We start from the raw sequence: 16,288 nt of genomic DNA on the forward strand, positions 1-16,288 counted from the left end.
CTAGGCAAGAAGAGACTCTTGAAATCAATTGTTTTTGAAGCGGCGAAGGAAGAAGATTGCAGAGCATTGAGAAACGCTCACTTGCAATAATTATTCAGTTCATGGGGAAAAGGTGAATGGCATTTAAGAGGCCTCCCGCTTGTCCTGAAATCTCACCCCACTCTAGATTCTGTCCAAGCAATTAAACCATTCACTCATTGACAACCCGTAATTATTTGAGCAGACTACACTTTGAAGAGACTCGTTCGTTTTACCATCGACCGCCCGTTTCGGCAAGTGACAGCACAGAAGATGGACTCACAACTGATTAATGGGTCGAGTAAAGAGTGCCAGAGTCGCCGCTCAGTCAGATCGCTTTTTGAAGTACAAATTTTCTCATCATCATCTCCATCATGGCTGGATGACCCTTACTCATTGCCTCTAACCGTCCGTTTTTAACCTACAGTAAGTCCAGCTCATAAAATGGTAATGTCTTTCCAGAGTGTGTGTAATGCTTCACTTGAAACAGATCAAACAGCTCCAGGAGTCTTTATGGAAGTGGCAACCTCTACGTTTCATATTGAAGTGCTCATGTGGTAGGATTATGAAGTTAAGACAACGGGGTAGTTCACCCAAAATAGAAATTCTGTCATCATTTACTCTTAAATTATAAATGGACAGACATCACTTACATGCTTAATCCTGCATCATTGATTTTTGCACAGAAGGCCGGTCAGGTTTGACATTCTGAAATCTCTAGTGTGTGATCAGATGGTCAATATTTCATGGCCGTGTCAGTGGGTAGTATTGACATGTATGCAGGAGCTTGAACTTGCCCTGAGGCAAGAACTGGACCAGCCAAAGCACTGTAAACAGAACGAAACCACATAGCGAAAGAAGCAAGTGCTGAGCAGTTCAGCACTCACCAATTCTGTTTAATTTACACATATTTTTTGAGTCCATTGTGTGCATTGGTACAGATACACATATTCAGTTGCTGCAAGGAAGGGAAACCAACCTTCCCTAACCAAAAGTGAATTATTTAGTAATGTTTGTGAAAGAAAAGAAAAGAAAAGAAAAGAAAAGGAAAGGAAAGGACAGTATTACACTGGACAACTAATGTTAATTCAAATTAAAATAAATCTGCAAAATATGCATTCTTTTCTATTATGATTTCGGTTTAATTTTCCTTTCAGTTAAAATTGGCAAAGATAATTACTGCAGTGCTTCTGGAGATTCATTTGAACGCTTGCTAATCTATACAGAGTGTGCATTTGCCCCCGACCAAAAAATAATAATTATATTGAAATAAAAGAAAGAAAGAGAGTAAGAAAGAAAAGACCCAGCAGGCTAATTCAGGTTAACTATGGTTTGGCTACCAGCTATGAGATGGTGAATATTTTATTATTTTCATTATTATAACTTTCAAACCCCTTCTCTTTTAGCCATCAATTCTCTTTCCCCTTTAATTATTAATTTTTAATGTGTAAAGCGCTGATAGATGGATTCTGCAAAGCCTCCTGCCAACACGATTTGCATTTTATGTAGTTTTTTTTGTTTTGCCTATGTATGTACCATGTATATATATATAGAGGCTATACATACGTACATATTTGTGTATACGAATATATATATATATGTGTGTGTGTGTGTGTGTGTGTGTGTGTGTGTTTGTTAGCCTCATTGCTGGCATCTCTGAAAAGCTATCAATGAAAAATATGTTAAAAATGTTCATGCTTCAGTAATTTATCACATTAAAATGTTTGATATTTGCACCAGCATTGTAAACAGCATGTTAATTATAATACTTACAGTGAAATGTTTGTGTCAGCTCCACAATTACACATAAAAAGTTATTTATAATATGATTACAATTAAAAGCAATGAGAAAAATTGTCATTTGACATCCTACTGACTTTGCCACTAATTTTGAAACTACATATCAACGTTCTAATAACCCTAACCTAACAGTCTACTAAAACTCGAATGAATGTCTTAAGTGGACATCTTACGAATTGATTCATATTAAAAAGAAGAGATTTTTACAAAACAAAGGTAAGCATAAAAGTTCACACCTTGTCCAAAACAGATCGTAAAAAAAACATTCAAACAAGATTGTATGTATTAATTTGAAATAGCCACCAACTCACGAAAATGTACAATAATAACAAATTGCTATGATAGTTTGTTGATTCATCTCATGAGAACCAGGTAACAACAGTCAGGACCAAATAAAGATTATTCAATAATGTCTTTCTCCCTTACTAGAACTTAATAGAAAAATTGACTGTAAGAAAAAAAAAAAAACGCTTCTGGAAGACTTGCTCTCTGCCAGAATGCATATAACTCAGACCTTGAGCTGATCGATTACACAACAGTGGTGAATTCTGACCTGGGCCAGAGCAGTAACATTCTCAGCTTCATTCATCCGACTATTTATCACAAGGGTGAAGTATTCACCCCTCCCTCCCTTCATGTTCCCCTAGTGTGTGGCAAGAACAAGAGGAGAGGAAAATAAAAAAAATGCCAAGGAAAAGGCTATCAGTGTTCGATTTTTCACCTTAGCATTGAAGAAATATCTATCATGTGTCATACGAGCATTTGTAATAGTGGCACGCTTGCTTTGCAACAAGAGACTTCATTGATCCAGAGGAGGCTGCCTTCATTCCAGCCCAGCGGAGCTGCAGGATTGTTTGTTGCTGGCTGGCCACTGATCCTGGTGGGTGGGAAATGCCCTCAGTCTACACTAACGGAGACAAGCAAAAAGCCATGGGAGAACATTTCAGAGCACACCACAGGCCTAAATGAGAAGCTGACAATGACAATTGGTTTCTCCATTATGTTTTTTATGTTTTACTACAAACCAAACCCATCTGTCTGAAACAGTTACACCTGGAAATCACAGCTATTATGACCCAGGGTTTGGACACGGGAATTTCTCAAAAAAAAAAAAAAAAAGCTAGGAGAAGATGATATGCAAATGTGCCCAAAGCATGACTTCAAAGTGAATAACAAGTTTTAACAAATAAACCAAATTCAAGTTCACATTTTTTAGAGGAAAGCATGCAAGAATATATATTTTTTAAATAAATTATACAATATTTATTTGTTAAAATAACATGTTTTTGTAAATGTGTCTGTAGCAAAGTTAGTTGTTACGGGAAGAAGGAGGCGGGAACTGGCGAACGTTCTCAATTTATACAGTGAAGTCCATATTTGGCTTTGACTTTGACTGATCATTTGCTCTCACTTTGCGGAAAAAATATCGGGATATCGTATATCGATATTCAGCCTAAATATATTGGGATGTGACTTTTGGTCCATATCGCCCAGCCCTACAGCGTGGCTACTTATTATGCAGCGCTCTAGCCGGCTCTATCTGATACAGTATCAAAAGAGTTGCCTATACAGTTTTATCTGTAGATGCTAAGAGACATTTATTTATATATTACCTGTTTGCAAACTTTTTTTTTTTTCTTTGATGGCACATTTTCCTGACCTTTTTGCTTCCTTACCTTCAAATTGCCACAACTTCTCCAAATATTATCAGATTTCCACATTGTTGGAAAGCTTGGAGACTACACTTTCAAAATCTGCGAATAACTCAAAATGCCCCAGAACCGACTTGTGTCCCTACTTTCCGTGATCTCTCACATATTTAGCTTCAAAGCCTTTGGGTGAGAATGCCATCCCGGTCCCCAATCTTTCTGTGGTGGAGTATGGGAAACGACACTATCCAGGGGTGCGTTTCCCGAAAGCATCGTTAGCCAACTATGGTCGCAAGTTCCGTCGTTATCAGCATAGTTCAACGATTTGGTGTTTCCCGAAACCATCGTTCCAACGAACGTTCGCAAACAGCATCGCAAACTTGTGTGGTTGGAACGACTGCTCTCGAGCTGTGGTTAGAAGCATAGTTTCTAGTTTACATGAGATATAGACTGAATAAATCCTTATCTTTAGCAAAATAAGCAAGCTGACATTCAGTACAACCCGTGTTATTTATTTAGAATACATACAAATGTAATTTACGTCTTTTAGTTTGTCAAGAGATTTAAAACACCGTTTTTGAAGACTGCGCATGTGCGAACGCGCTCTACTATGTAAGAACGAGCCAAATATTGAGTCTGGTAATAAAGCAAAATAACTGAGAAAAATTAGAAATGGTCTTCAGATGCCATGTCTGTAACTTATATGACAAAATCTAGCGTTAATTCGATCTCAAACAGATTAATTAAAATAATTTATTAGTCCACCACGTGCGAGACGTCATAAACCAGCGTGGTTGAACGATACTTTGCGACATATGGTTTCGGGAAACAGTCGTGACGAGCTAGTTGATTTCTCCAACGATGCATCATACTATGGTAGTTAAGCAGAGAGCTATATAGTTGTACGGGAAACGCACCCCTGTACGAGGCGTTAAACTAACAAACTTTGTTAATGACTCTGGCTGCTCCGCTCAGCAACCCCAATTTACACTTTACCCACCAGGGCCATAGTAGTTCTAAATGGCCTGCAGGGTAATGCCGAGCCTTAAGAGGAGCCTTAAGCCGTGACAGGTCTGATAGTTCGCAAGTGTCTGTTCTGCCTTTGGCATCGGCCCATACCCAAGCTCTTTCAGCCACCTTTAAATATATAATTTTAGAACTGAAAAAACGAGCAGAAAAGGTTTGATCCGTGATCTCAACTTATTATTATTTATTAGTTGAGATCTGGAAAAAGTGGAAGGCCCTGACATGGACAAAAACTCCTTGTACACAGGGGTTTGAGATGGATAATCTTCTATTCCCTTAACTTGATGCTCAGCACATCCATCTCCTCGGAGGTGGACAGCTGCAGCACCTATTCTACCATTTCATTCATCAAAGTTAAATGTAGTCAACTTATTTAATTACTCAAAATTAAATTCAGTAAAAGATCAACCAGACAAGTCAAAACGGTCTGAATGAAAGGCTGAACTTATACATGAATCTAACTACTGAAAGTCAGATAAGCATACATTATTTAACTCCTCAATTAAACACTGAAAAAGATCAACCAGACAAGTTAAAACGGTCTGGATGAAAGGCTGAACTTCTACATGAATCCAACTACTGAAAGTCAGATATCATTCATCCTTTAATTCTTCTAAATTAAATGCAGCCTACTTATTTAATTCCTCAAAATTAAACAGTAAAAGATCAACCAGACAAGGCAACACAGTCTGGATGAAAGACTGAACTTATACATGAATCTAACTACTGAAAGTCACATAAGCATTCATCATTTAATTCCTCTATTAAATGCAGCCAATTTATTTAATTCCTTTAAAATTAACATACTGTAGTAAAAGATAATTAAGACAAGTCAACGTAGTCTGGAGGAACTATATTAAAATAGTTTCAACATACAATAAAATAATCATAAATGTATAGCTTGTAATGCACTGTACTCTTTAATCTATGCATTGCCTCAGCCACTTGATTTGTATTGCATATCTGTTGATTTTTTTTTTAAGGTAAACAGTTGCGGGGGAAAACTCCCGATAGTGCACACATACACGTCGGGAAATGTTATGAATGAACACTTATTTTAATTTATATAGAGAGCTAATATAATTATATATCATTTATATATTATGTAAAGCTACATGACTTTCTTCGAATATGCTCTTCATAGATGAGAATGGTACATTTTTATTCCCCAACATCGATGCTAAGCACCTCTACCTCCTCAGAAACACCTGAAACACCGGTCTCTCTACTAGGGCGGAAGAAGCCGCGACGCGGGCTTCCGAACCCAAAGAGAGAGCACTGGATCCCCGGGTGAAGGCAGAGAAAAGGCGATGGTAAATAAAATATTTTTATTATTCAGAGGAAAATTGTTCTGTTTTTAGTACAACGTTGTTGTGTAAATAGCATACCCTTAGTTCTGACATATTTTTAGCCTTGTCCATACACAGTTATATCCACAAAGAGATACAGAAACAAGTAGTTGGAACATTGGAACATATCCGCATGCAGATGGTTTCACTTCACTGCAGTAATGCAAATGTTCATGAAAGGAGGTAAATAAAATTATAGTTATTACTCATTGTCTAAAAGTAAAAAAATTTAAGGTTGTATTGTAAAATATTTAATAACTCCCATCAAAAAAAATAGGATAAGCATTTGAAGTTTCAAAGTTTTTGTTGCTAGGGCAGAGATTTATGGTTAGATATTCCTTTGCTGTGAGATAAATCCGCTGTTGTGGGGACTGTTGAGCTATTTTAAACCTGCAAGTGCTTTAGCCTGACAGACAGAACACAGCCCGGCATCCTCATTAAAATTCTACACCTCAAGGTGTCTTAATCTACTGATAAGGCAAAGCTCATAATCCATTGAAGGAGATTGTGGGCTAAAAGTCCCATTTACTGTTGAGGAACCATCTCCTTTACCGTTTCCTGTTTTCTTCTCTTTTTTTTCATTTTTTTTTTCCACTTTAAAAGTTTGACTTTCCAAACTTAATTTATGATCATGATAGCATTTTCAACAGGGTGTCCAAGAAAATATGGCATACATATATATTTTATTTTAATAATAAAAAAAGTAAATATAACAATTACATTAAAAAAAAAGCAAACATAACATTTATTTATTAATTTCTAAGATACTTAATGTAAACTGAATATTTGTTTTAAATTAACTATTAATAATTAAAAAAAATATGAACTCTTTGATAACTTTTGAATACATATAAATTGTGTTGCTGAGAAAAGCTAGCTTTTTTATATTAGGGTGTTTTTATATTAAGGGACCCTGGGTCAGGAAAGTGTTTATTCTACATATTTCTCTTTAATTAATAAAAATATCCATATTTTTCCTAATTTGGCATATGATAATCTCACGAATCAACAGCTGCTTCAGGACACAAAACACCTCACATAATATGATGCACGTCTATTGGAAGCAAAACTGTTCCATGAAATCAAACCGTGATCGCACTGAATGCAGAACAGGTGTAACCGAGGTCCCATATGTCAGTGCTATCCTGACATCTGTTGAAAATTATCATAACCATTCTTTCTTGTACACAATATCTGTGAGATGTTTTGACAGGTGTCTAAGCCCACCTCTACACATCATCAATGGACCATGCAATGAAATTTACAAGCCAATTTATCAGAACTCTGCAGCAAGTAACTCAAATGGTTAAGCATTTCAACAACGATCAGAAACCAAGCCAAAAAACTGTGAGCGTCATTGCTGTGTCTATAACTGTTTACCAAATCAATCAAATTAATATGACAATATGTGAAAATGTTAATAAATTGTTGCTCAAATGACCACAAAAGTTCATCAAGTGTGTCTACACACAATATTGACTGTAAAAAAGTTGGTTGCAGCTCTGATTTATAACTGCGCTAAAATTACATTTGTGATGACCTTTATTTAATAACAACTATGTTCAAATGTGACTGTGTGAATTGTGTGAGGGGGATAAATAAAAAAAATGTAATAAAAAATAAGGTAATACTTAATAAAAGACAACTGGGCCATTAAGCGTCAACTCAACAAGAGGTTTCCCTCCCCAACACCACCAGGATGGTCTCTTCCCTCCATCCACCTCACCACCACCAGGATGGTCCCTTCTCATACCTTGCAGGGGGTCGGCTGCTCCCCTACCTTCGTCTTCAGGCAGGATATGCAGAGTCCGGACCCTCAGATTGCAAGCTACGGACGGGGCCTACGCAAAGAACTTGATTGCTTGCTGGGCTGTTAATAAATGTTTAATTGTCACAGTATTTATTCTCCCGAGTCTTTCTGGTAGAACTTGGTTGATTTGACACGGAATGACCTAACTAGAAAATCTAACTCTGTCATGAGTTTATGTGTAATAATGAATCTCAGAAAACAGAAGTGCGTTAAAAAGCGGCAGGCACTCACACTGAGGTGAAGCGTAGAGTACAGCCTGTAGCTGATAACACATTATTCCAGAAAAATTCTCAGCTGCAACATACTTAAAGTACAATGTCTAAACGCTTCGTCTTACTCCCATTTCATCTGAGAGGCTAATTTTGACACTGCATGGGGTGGTATGTCATTATAATTCAAATTTAATTACATTAAAAAAAAACATTTTGGGATGCTCTACACTCTGGTTTTGATGAATAGCATTATAAAGCGGCAAACTTGACATTGTAACATCTGGAACATTTGTGGTGGATAATATAAATTCAGTTTAATCTACAGAAGGTTCATTCATTAGACAGTACATAGAAAAATAATTCAAAGCAGCATAAATATGTCAAACAGATGGCCTTTATCACACTGGTAATTTGAGACATTCACATCTAATCTTCATTCCTGCGCATTTATTTTTATGAAAAAAAAAGATGCCATAATGTAAACCACTCATATTTAGTGACCTTTACGTAAGAAAGATCTGAAGTGCTTTATTATTTGTGTTAATGTATAAAAATGCACAGTCTCCTATCAATTTGCACCTTAAAGTATGTATTGTGAATTCGATACAACATATATACAGATTTGTGTAATTAGTAGTACTGCATAGACATGTTCCAACACCTCTAAGCAGAGCTGTAAAAGCTTAAAGTGTTATTAAACAATAAAGCATGTGCCAACACCAAGATCGTGTGTTTGATGCACATGAGAATGCATAGTTTGAATGCAATGTACTGTAAGTTGCACTGGATTGAAGCGTTTGCCAGACACATAAACGTAAATGTATGCATTTGGGAATACCTGTATGAAAAAACATCTTATGATACTGGGTCAAAGATATGCTTATTTTTGTCCTATCTATTAAATGAAAAAATACTATGCACACAAATCAGTGACTTGAAAAGATGTTTTTTAAACAAAAATGTTAACTGTGTGTATATATTATACAGCTATAATAACATACATAAATATTTTTTTTGTGTGTAAAAAAATGATTTAGTGGACATAGTTTGTTCAAATATCAAGAAGTGAGGTAAAGTCATGTGACACAAAAAAAAATATTATGAAAATTAAATCAAATTTTTATTTTTCAAGTTATTTCCAAGTTATTGTTTCCTTTATGTAAACAACAAGTGTATTTCATGACAAAGAATAATGTTTAAATAATTTAATTTAATGTTGTTGTTTTTTTGCAAATGCGAGGTGACAGTGCGCTTGCAGAGAAAGCCCACCCATACACTATTCTGATTGGCTGTGATATATAATTGATTCTGTTGCATCTGGTGTAGACAGACAATTTGCTTGTTGCTGGAATCTCATCATGTTTAGTTATGACACGGAGTAACTTACACTGGGCCCTCTGCCTTATGCTAGGGACGGCCCTGATATACACTGAACAAAATTATAAACGCAACACTTTTGTTTTTGCCCTGATTTTCATGAGCTGAACTCAAAGATCTAAGACTTTTTCTATGTACACAAAATGCGACCACCGTCAAGCGTGACCACCATTTGCCTCATGCAGTGCAAAACATCTCCTTCGCATTGAGTTGATCAGGTTGTTGATTGTGGACTGTGGAATGTTGGTCCACTCCTCTTCAATGGCTGTGTGAAGTTGCTGGATATTGGCAGGACCTGGAACATGCTGTCGTATACGCCGATCCAGAGCATCCCACACATGCTCAATGGGTGACATGTCCGGTGAGTATGCTGGCCATGCAAGAACTGGGATATTTTCAGCTTCCAGGAATTGTGTACAGATCCTTGCAACATGGGGCCACACATTATCATGCTGTAACATGAGGTGAGGGTCATGAAGGGTCGTGAGGGCACAACAATGGGCCTCAGGATCTCGTCAAGTTGTCAAGGCATTCAAAATGCCATCAATAAAATGCACCTGTCCATACCATAACCCCACCACAACAATAAGCCACTCAATCTACAACGTTGACATCAGCAAACCGCACACCCACACGACGCCATACACGCTGTCTGCCATCTGCCCTGTACAGTGAAAACCGGGATTCATCCGTGAAGAGATCACCTCTCCAAAGTGCCAGACACCATCGAATGTAAGCATTAGCCCACTCAAGTCGGTTACAACGATGAACTGCAGTCAAGTTGAGAGCCCGATAAGGACGACGAGCATGCAGATGAGCTTCCCTTAGACGGTTTCTGATAGTTTGTCCAGAAATTCTTTGGTTATACAAACCGATTGTTGCAGCAGCTGTCCGGGTGGCTGGTCTCAGACGATCTTGGAGGTGAAGATGCTGGATGTGGAGGTCCTGGGCTGGTGTGGTTACACGCGGTCTGTGGTTGTGAGGCCGTTTGGATGTACTGCCAAATTCTGTAAAAAGCATTTGGAGACAGCTTATGGTAGGGAAATGAACATTCAATTCACGGGCAACAGCTCTGGTGGACATTCCTGCAGACAGCATGCCAATTGCGTGGTTCCTCAAAACTTGCGACATCTGTGGCATTGTGCTGTGTGATGAAACTGCACATTTTAGAGTGGCCTTTTATTGTGGCCAGCCTGTGCAATAACACAGATTTATATAGATTTGTGAACAATATTTTAGAGAAATAGGCCTTTTGTGTAAATAGAAAAAGTCTTAGATCTTTAAGGTTCAGCTCATGAAAAATGGGGGCAAAAACAAAAGTGTTGCATTTATAATTTTGTTCAGTGTATATAAACAAATTTGTTTCCCCTTACTTTTGAACAGACGTTGCTGGAACACCGTTCAGGATTGTTCAGGCCCAATTTAACCCCTGCCTCCAAACACAGCACAGAACATTGACAATGACATATGTTAATGAAGATTTTACAAGATGCCTCTTTAATTGTACACATGGAAGCACTAACGTTAGTCTCAACCCTCTGAGCTCATTGCTTTTTTTTTCGTTTATGATAATAAGGTACAATGCTGCATTTCGTACCACAACAAGAGACATTAATAAAACCGGTAACACCCATGGTGAAACCTTCAAAGAGACTTTATATTACTCTGCAACTTATATGTCTCAACAGAAATGCTGCTATGTTTAGATATGTTCAACTCATTTTATTTAGCAGAACATCAGCCACATTAAAGGTGTAAACAGACCATAACTGAGTGAGGTCTATGTTCACAACCAACTGTTCGCTGACTAAACCTTTTATTTCATTAGAAGTGTATAATATCAGCCACTATATAATTTGCAACACACTGTAGTCCTCGAATAAGTTTGATTTGTTGTAGCTGCAAGCCTTGTTGTTGGTGTTGCATTAATTCTACAAAGACATTTTCTGCTCTTTCGAGTTGCCACCCGTCAACCCTCCACCTTCAAATAATATTGCTATGCACTTCATATCATCTGCACAGACAGTGACCGTGCAAACAACTTTATATAAGTGGATGAATCCTAGATAAAATCTTAATTAAACCAGACAACAATAAACTGATTCTCACACCAGAGTTCCCCTATGCCCTGCAGCATACGATCAGCTATCACCTCCTTAATGATATTTTTTTCTTAACTAATGAGCAATTATAGAACTGTTTTCTATTAGTACATTCAATCATGTGATTTTTAACAGTAGCTAATACATTATCAACAAAACCCCCTACAGTGATTTATGCATAATATTATGGCTGAACTTACTGAAACAAAATACGAAAATGTTGCCATATTTAAGGAATCGGCTTGGTTGGATACAGTAAAAAAGAACCTTTGTCATTATAAAACCTGCAAAAGAAATAAGTGTGTTGACTTGCTCAGCAATATACCATATACACCACCATTCAAAGGCATGTTTAAAAGAAGTCTCTTTGATCAAAAATATAGTAATAATAATAATAATAATAATTCATTACATTTATATAGCGCTTTTCTGGACACTCAAAGCGCTTTACATAGAAGGGGGGAATCTCCTCAACCACCACCAATGTGCAGCATCCACCTGGATGATGCGACGGCAGCCATATTGCGCCAGAACGCCCACCACACACCAGCTTACTGGTGGTAGTAAAAATACTTAAGTTTTTTTTTGCATCATTACCCCAGTCTTCAGTCACATGACCCTTCTGAAATAATTTTAATATGCTAATTTGGTGCTCAAGAAACATTATTATTATTATCAATGTTGAAATCAGGTGTGCTGCTTAATATTTCACTATACAAAGTCTTGTTTTGAAAAAAAAGAAAACTGTCGCTTTTGATCTAAGTAAATTAATGCACGCTTGATGAATAGCAAATCTATTTCTTAAAAAAAAAATCGTACTGAACCGAAACTTTCAAACATTAGTGTGTGACTAGAAAAAGTATTTGCAAATTTTAAAACGTCACCGGTAACCCTGGTTCCCTGAAGAGGTGCGTCAAGATGCTGTGGGAACGCCCCTGCGTGATTGCGTCATGAAGCACGTGTAGAATCAGTCCAATGGTGTGACGAGTCGCCATAGGCGGGTGACGTCACAGATCAGGAAACTATAAAGCATACCCAGAGACAGATTGCGCTAGCTTCTGATAAGCTGAAGCAAGTCGTTCACAGGCATGCAGGGAGTATGGCACAGTGACGAAGCGTATTGTTCCCTCTTCAGGGAACCATGGTTACATACATAACCTGAGACGTTCCCTTTCAAGGGAACTCGAGCTGTGTCGAGACGCTGTGGGAACACTACACCCACGACACCATAATAACCAATGCCTGTCTGTGTAAAAACATTTCTGCACACTAAGATACAAGCACCCTAGACCCTGGAGTTGAGCCTAGGTCCAAGTTATAAAACCTCACAAATGTGTGCGGTGAGGACCAGCCTGCCGCATCACAAATGTCATGAAGGGAGACACCCGACAGTAAAGATTGAGGCAGTCATACTCCTGGAAGAATGGGCCCGGACAGCCATAGGTGAAGGCTGACTTGCCGCTTCATAAGCAAGTGAGATAGCCTCAACCACCCTCTTGCTCATTCTCTGCTTAGATTCAAGGTACCCTTTTTAGGTGACCTGAAACAGACAAAGAGAATATCAGGGCAGCTCTGTGGACATAGGCATCCAAAGCCCGAACAGGGCATAGTAGATTAAGTTTCTCCTGATCTTATGATAAGAAAGGTGGAGGTGTAGAAGGCCTGCAGCATAAGGGGACCTGCAACATTAGCAGGGACCTTAGGAACATAACCCGGCCTATGGTGAAGGAAAACGTTCACCATACCAGGTGCAAAGTCCAGGATCGAGGAAGCAACCGACAAGGCTTGCAAGTCTCCAATTCTGTTGATAGAATAAATAGCATGGATAAATAAAGTTTTTAGTGTGAGGAACTTTTCTGAAACCTCCACAATAGGTTCGAAGGGAGCCATAGTCAGGCCTTCAAATACAACAGCCAAATCCCAAGCCGGTGCTCTAGTGCGCAGTGAAGGCATCAGCCTCAGAGTGCCACGAAGAAAACGAGTGATGAGAGGATCTCTCCCCAATGATGCCCCACCCAAAGGAGTGTAGTAAGCAGATATAGCCGCCACATACACCTTTAATCCAGCAGAGAAGCGTTCTTGGAAAAAATCAAGCACTGAACCAACAGAGGCAGTTGAGAGTATCCAATGGACATTATCTAGTCTCGACCAAGAAGAGAATAGTCTCCACTTCAGTGAATACAGTCTTCTCATGGAGGGATCTCTGGACTTGAGTATGGTCTCCACGACCTCGTCGAGAGACCAGACTCTATGAGCTGGGCCCCCCTCAGGGGCCAAGCCCACAGTTTCCACAACTCCGGGCGAGGGTGATAAATCATGCCCCCTGCTTTGGACAATGGGTCCACCCTGATTGGAATATCCATTGGAGAGCCATCTAGAAGGGATACCAGGTCCTAGAACCACACTCGGGCTGGGCAGTAAGGGGCTACTAATAACAGACGGGCCCCTTCTCGGTGAACCCTCTCCAGAGCTCCCGAGAGCAAAGATATCGGAGGCCACACCTGAACCATCCCATCCAACCCCAACTGTGAGGGAAGCATCCCTCGGATTGAGCTAAAATTTACCAATTGTCGATGTAATTCAACACCCAGATGCCCTGGAGTCTCAGTGGAGCCAGAGCTGCAGCCACGCATTTCGTAAAAGTGTGGGGTGATAAACCTAGGCAGAAGGGAAGAACCCGATACTGGTACGCTTCGCCCCCAAAATCGAACCTCAGAAACTTCCTGTGATGAGGATGGATGGCTACATGGAAGTACGCATCCATAAAGTCTATCGTGACAAACCAGTCCTCGGACTGAATCTGTGACACAATCTGTTTGAGTGTAAGCGTCTTGTACTTGAATTTCTGAACCCTGCAGTTCAGTTGGCGCAGGTCTAGAATAGGATGCAACCCCCCATCCTTCTTTGGAACAATTAAGTAATGGCTGTAAAACCCTGACTCCCTGCTGGGAAGAGGGACCCTTTCTATAGCCTCCTTTCGTAGAAGAGTCTTATGGAGCAAGACTTATTGCTCCATAAACTGAGCCTGCTCGTGGTCCACCACCGGACGAGAACCGAACTGAACTCTGTAACCCTTTTCTATAGTGAGCAGGACCCAACGATATATATTTGGAAGTAGCTTCCACGCTGCCAGAAAATTAGACTCTCGAGACTCTGATATTGGTTGAACAGTCAGTTCGGTGCCCTGTAACGGCGAACCGGCATCTTCGACCCTCTTTGGATGATCGTTGGCAAATGCAGGCACATCGGCACCCTGAAGCGGCGAACCGGAAGGCAACAACTGAACTGGCAGCACTGTGGCCCTCCTTGAAGGGTCGCCCCCTAGAGGGCGCCAAGGAGAAACGGGCACGTGTAATGAGGTGGAAACCGTTTCTCCCCGGAGGGGACTGCCCTCAGAAGTCTGATGGCCTCGGCGTCAGCACTTCTTCTTAGTCGAAGCCTTCTTGGAGATAATGACAGTCCTCAGATCTTGTCTATCTTTAGATGGTTTCGACTGCGACCGCCACTCAGACCCACCTGAATGTGGAGGAGACCGTGTGGCAATGCTTTATTTCTGTTGCATTCTGTGCTGTGAGGAGCTTTTATTTTGCACCTCCTGTTTCTCGGCTGGCCAATCGATGTCTTATTTAGCTACAGCACGGGTCACAACCTCCAATAGCCAGGGGTATGAGGTGGCGATTTCTCAAAATCCCCTGCATCAATGCTTACAACATCCAGATGTTATCTCAGAACTTGATAATTGCAGCAATTGTGCCTCCCCCTGGGGAGAAGAAACCACAGCGGGTGCTTCTCCCTGAGACAAGGCACTGGATCTGGCAGATGAAGGCAAAGATAGGGCTGTGCCCATCTCAAACCCTGCTGGCAGATCCATTTGCGAAACCAAAGATGTGCCTCGGCAGCAGCGGAACCCGCACCCTGGGAAACGCGAACCGAACCGTCCTCCTCAAAGAACGCCCGGCGAGAGTGGAGAGTCCTCACGGACAGCTTATCGCAATTCTCACAGTCAGCCCCCTCGAGAACTGGCTGGGCATGCTCCACTTCCAAACAAGCTAAACACAGTTTGTGTGTGTCCCCACCCCTAAGGTGCTGCTTGTTCACCATGATATATATAGATTACTGGCTATGCTTTATAGTTTCCTGGTCTGTGACGTCACCTGCCTATGACGTCTCGTCACACGATTGGACTGATTATACACGTGCTTCATGACGCAATCACGCAGGTTTGTTCCCACAGCATCTCGACGCAGCTCGAATTCCCTTGGAAGGGAATCAGTTTTTACATCAAAATTTTAACAGACAGGCACATTGAATAAGTGGAAATATGTTTTTATGCCAGCATGTTTGCATGAAAGGCCATTTTTTATGTCATAGCACGTGACCTTTAACGGATAAAAACACATAATTTAAATACATTAAAAACTTTAAAAGTAGACTCAGGAAACGTGGAACACTAATTTCACTGATATTGAAGAAACAATCTTTGGACAGAAATAGACTTAAGGTCCTTGCACTTGAGTCCGAAATTTCTGCATGCGTTTTTTCGTATCCATCATTCAGTGGTTCTGAATTGTCAAAACACCATTAAAATACTTATTACCGATGCAAAAAACGATTTTTTTTTATGACGGACGAAGGTTTCGGAGACAGTGTCGTGATTGACATAACGTGAGGTAGTATTTATTTTTTAACGTGCGGGAATTTTGGACGTGAATTTCGGACTCAGGGCCCTATTTTAACGATCTGAAACACAAGTGTCAAAGCGCAAGTAACTTTGTGGGCTGATCCCGGCGCTGTTGCTATTTTCCCGGCGGGATAAATAACTCTTGCTCCTGGCGCAAATCTAAAATGGGTTGGTCTGAAGTAGCTTCATTATTCATAGGTGTGGTTTGGGCGTAACGTGAAATAAACCAATCAGAGCGTCCTCTCACATTCCCTTTGAGAGCAG

Source organism: Phoxinus phoxinus (assembly GCF_949152265.1).
Source record: "Phoxinus phoxinus genome assembly, chromosome: 3".
NCBI lineage: Eukaryota > Metazoa > Chordata > Actinopteri > Cypriniformes > Leuciscidae > Phoxinus > Phoxinus phoxinus.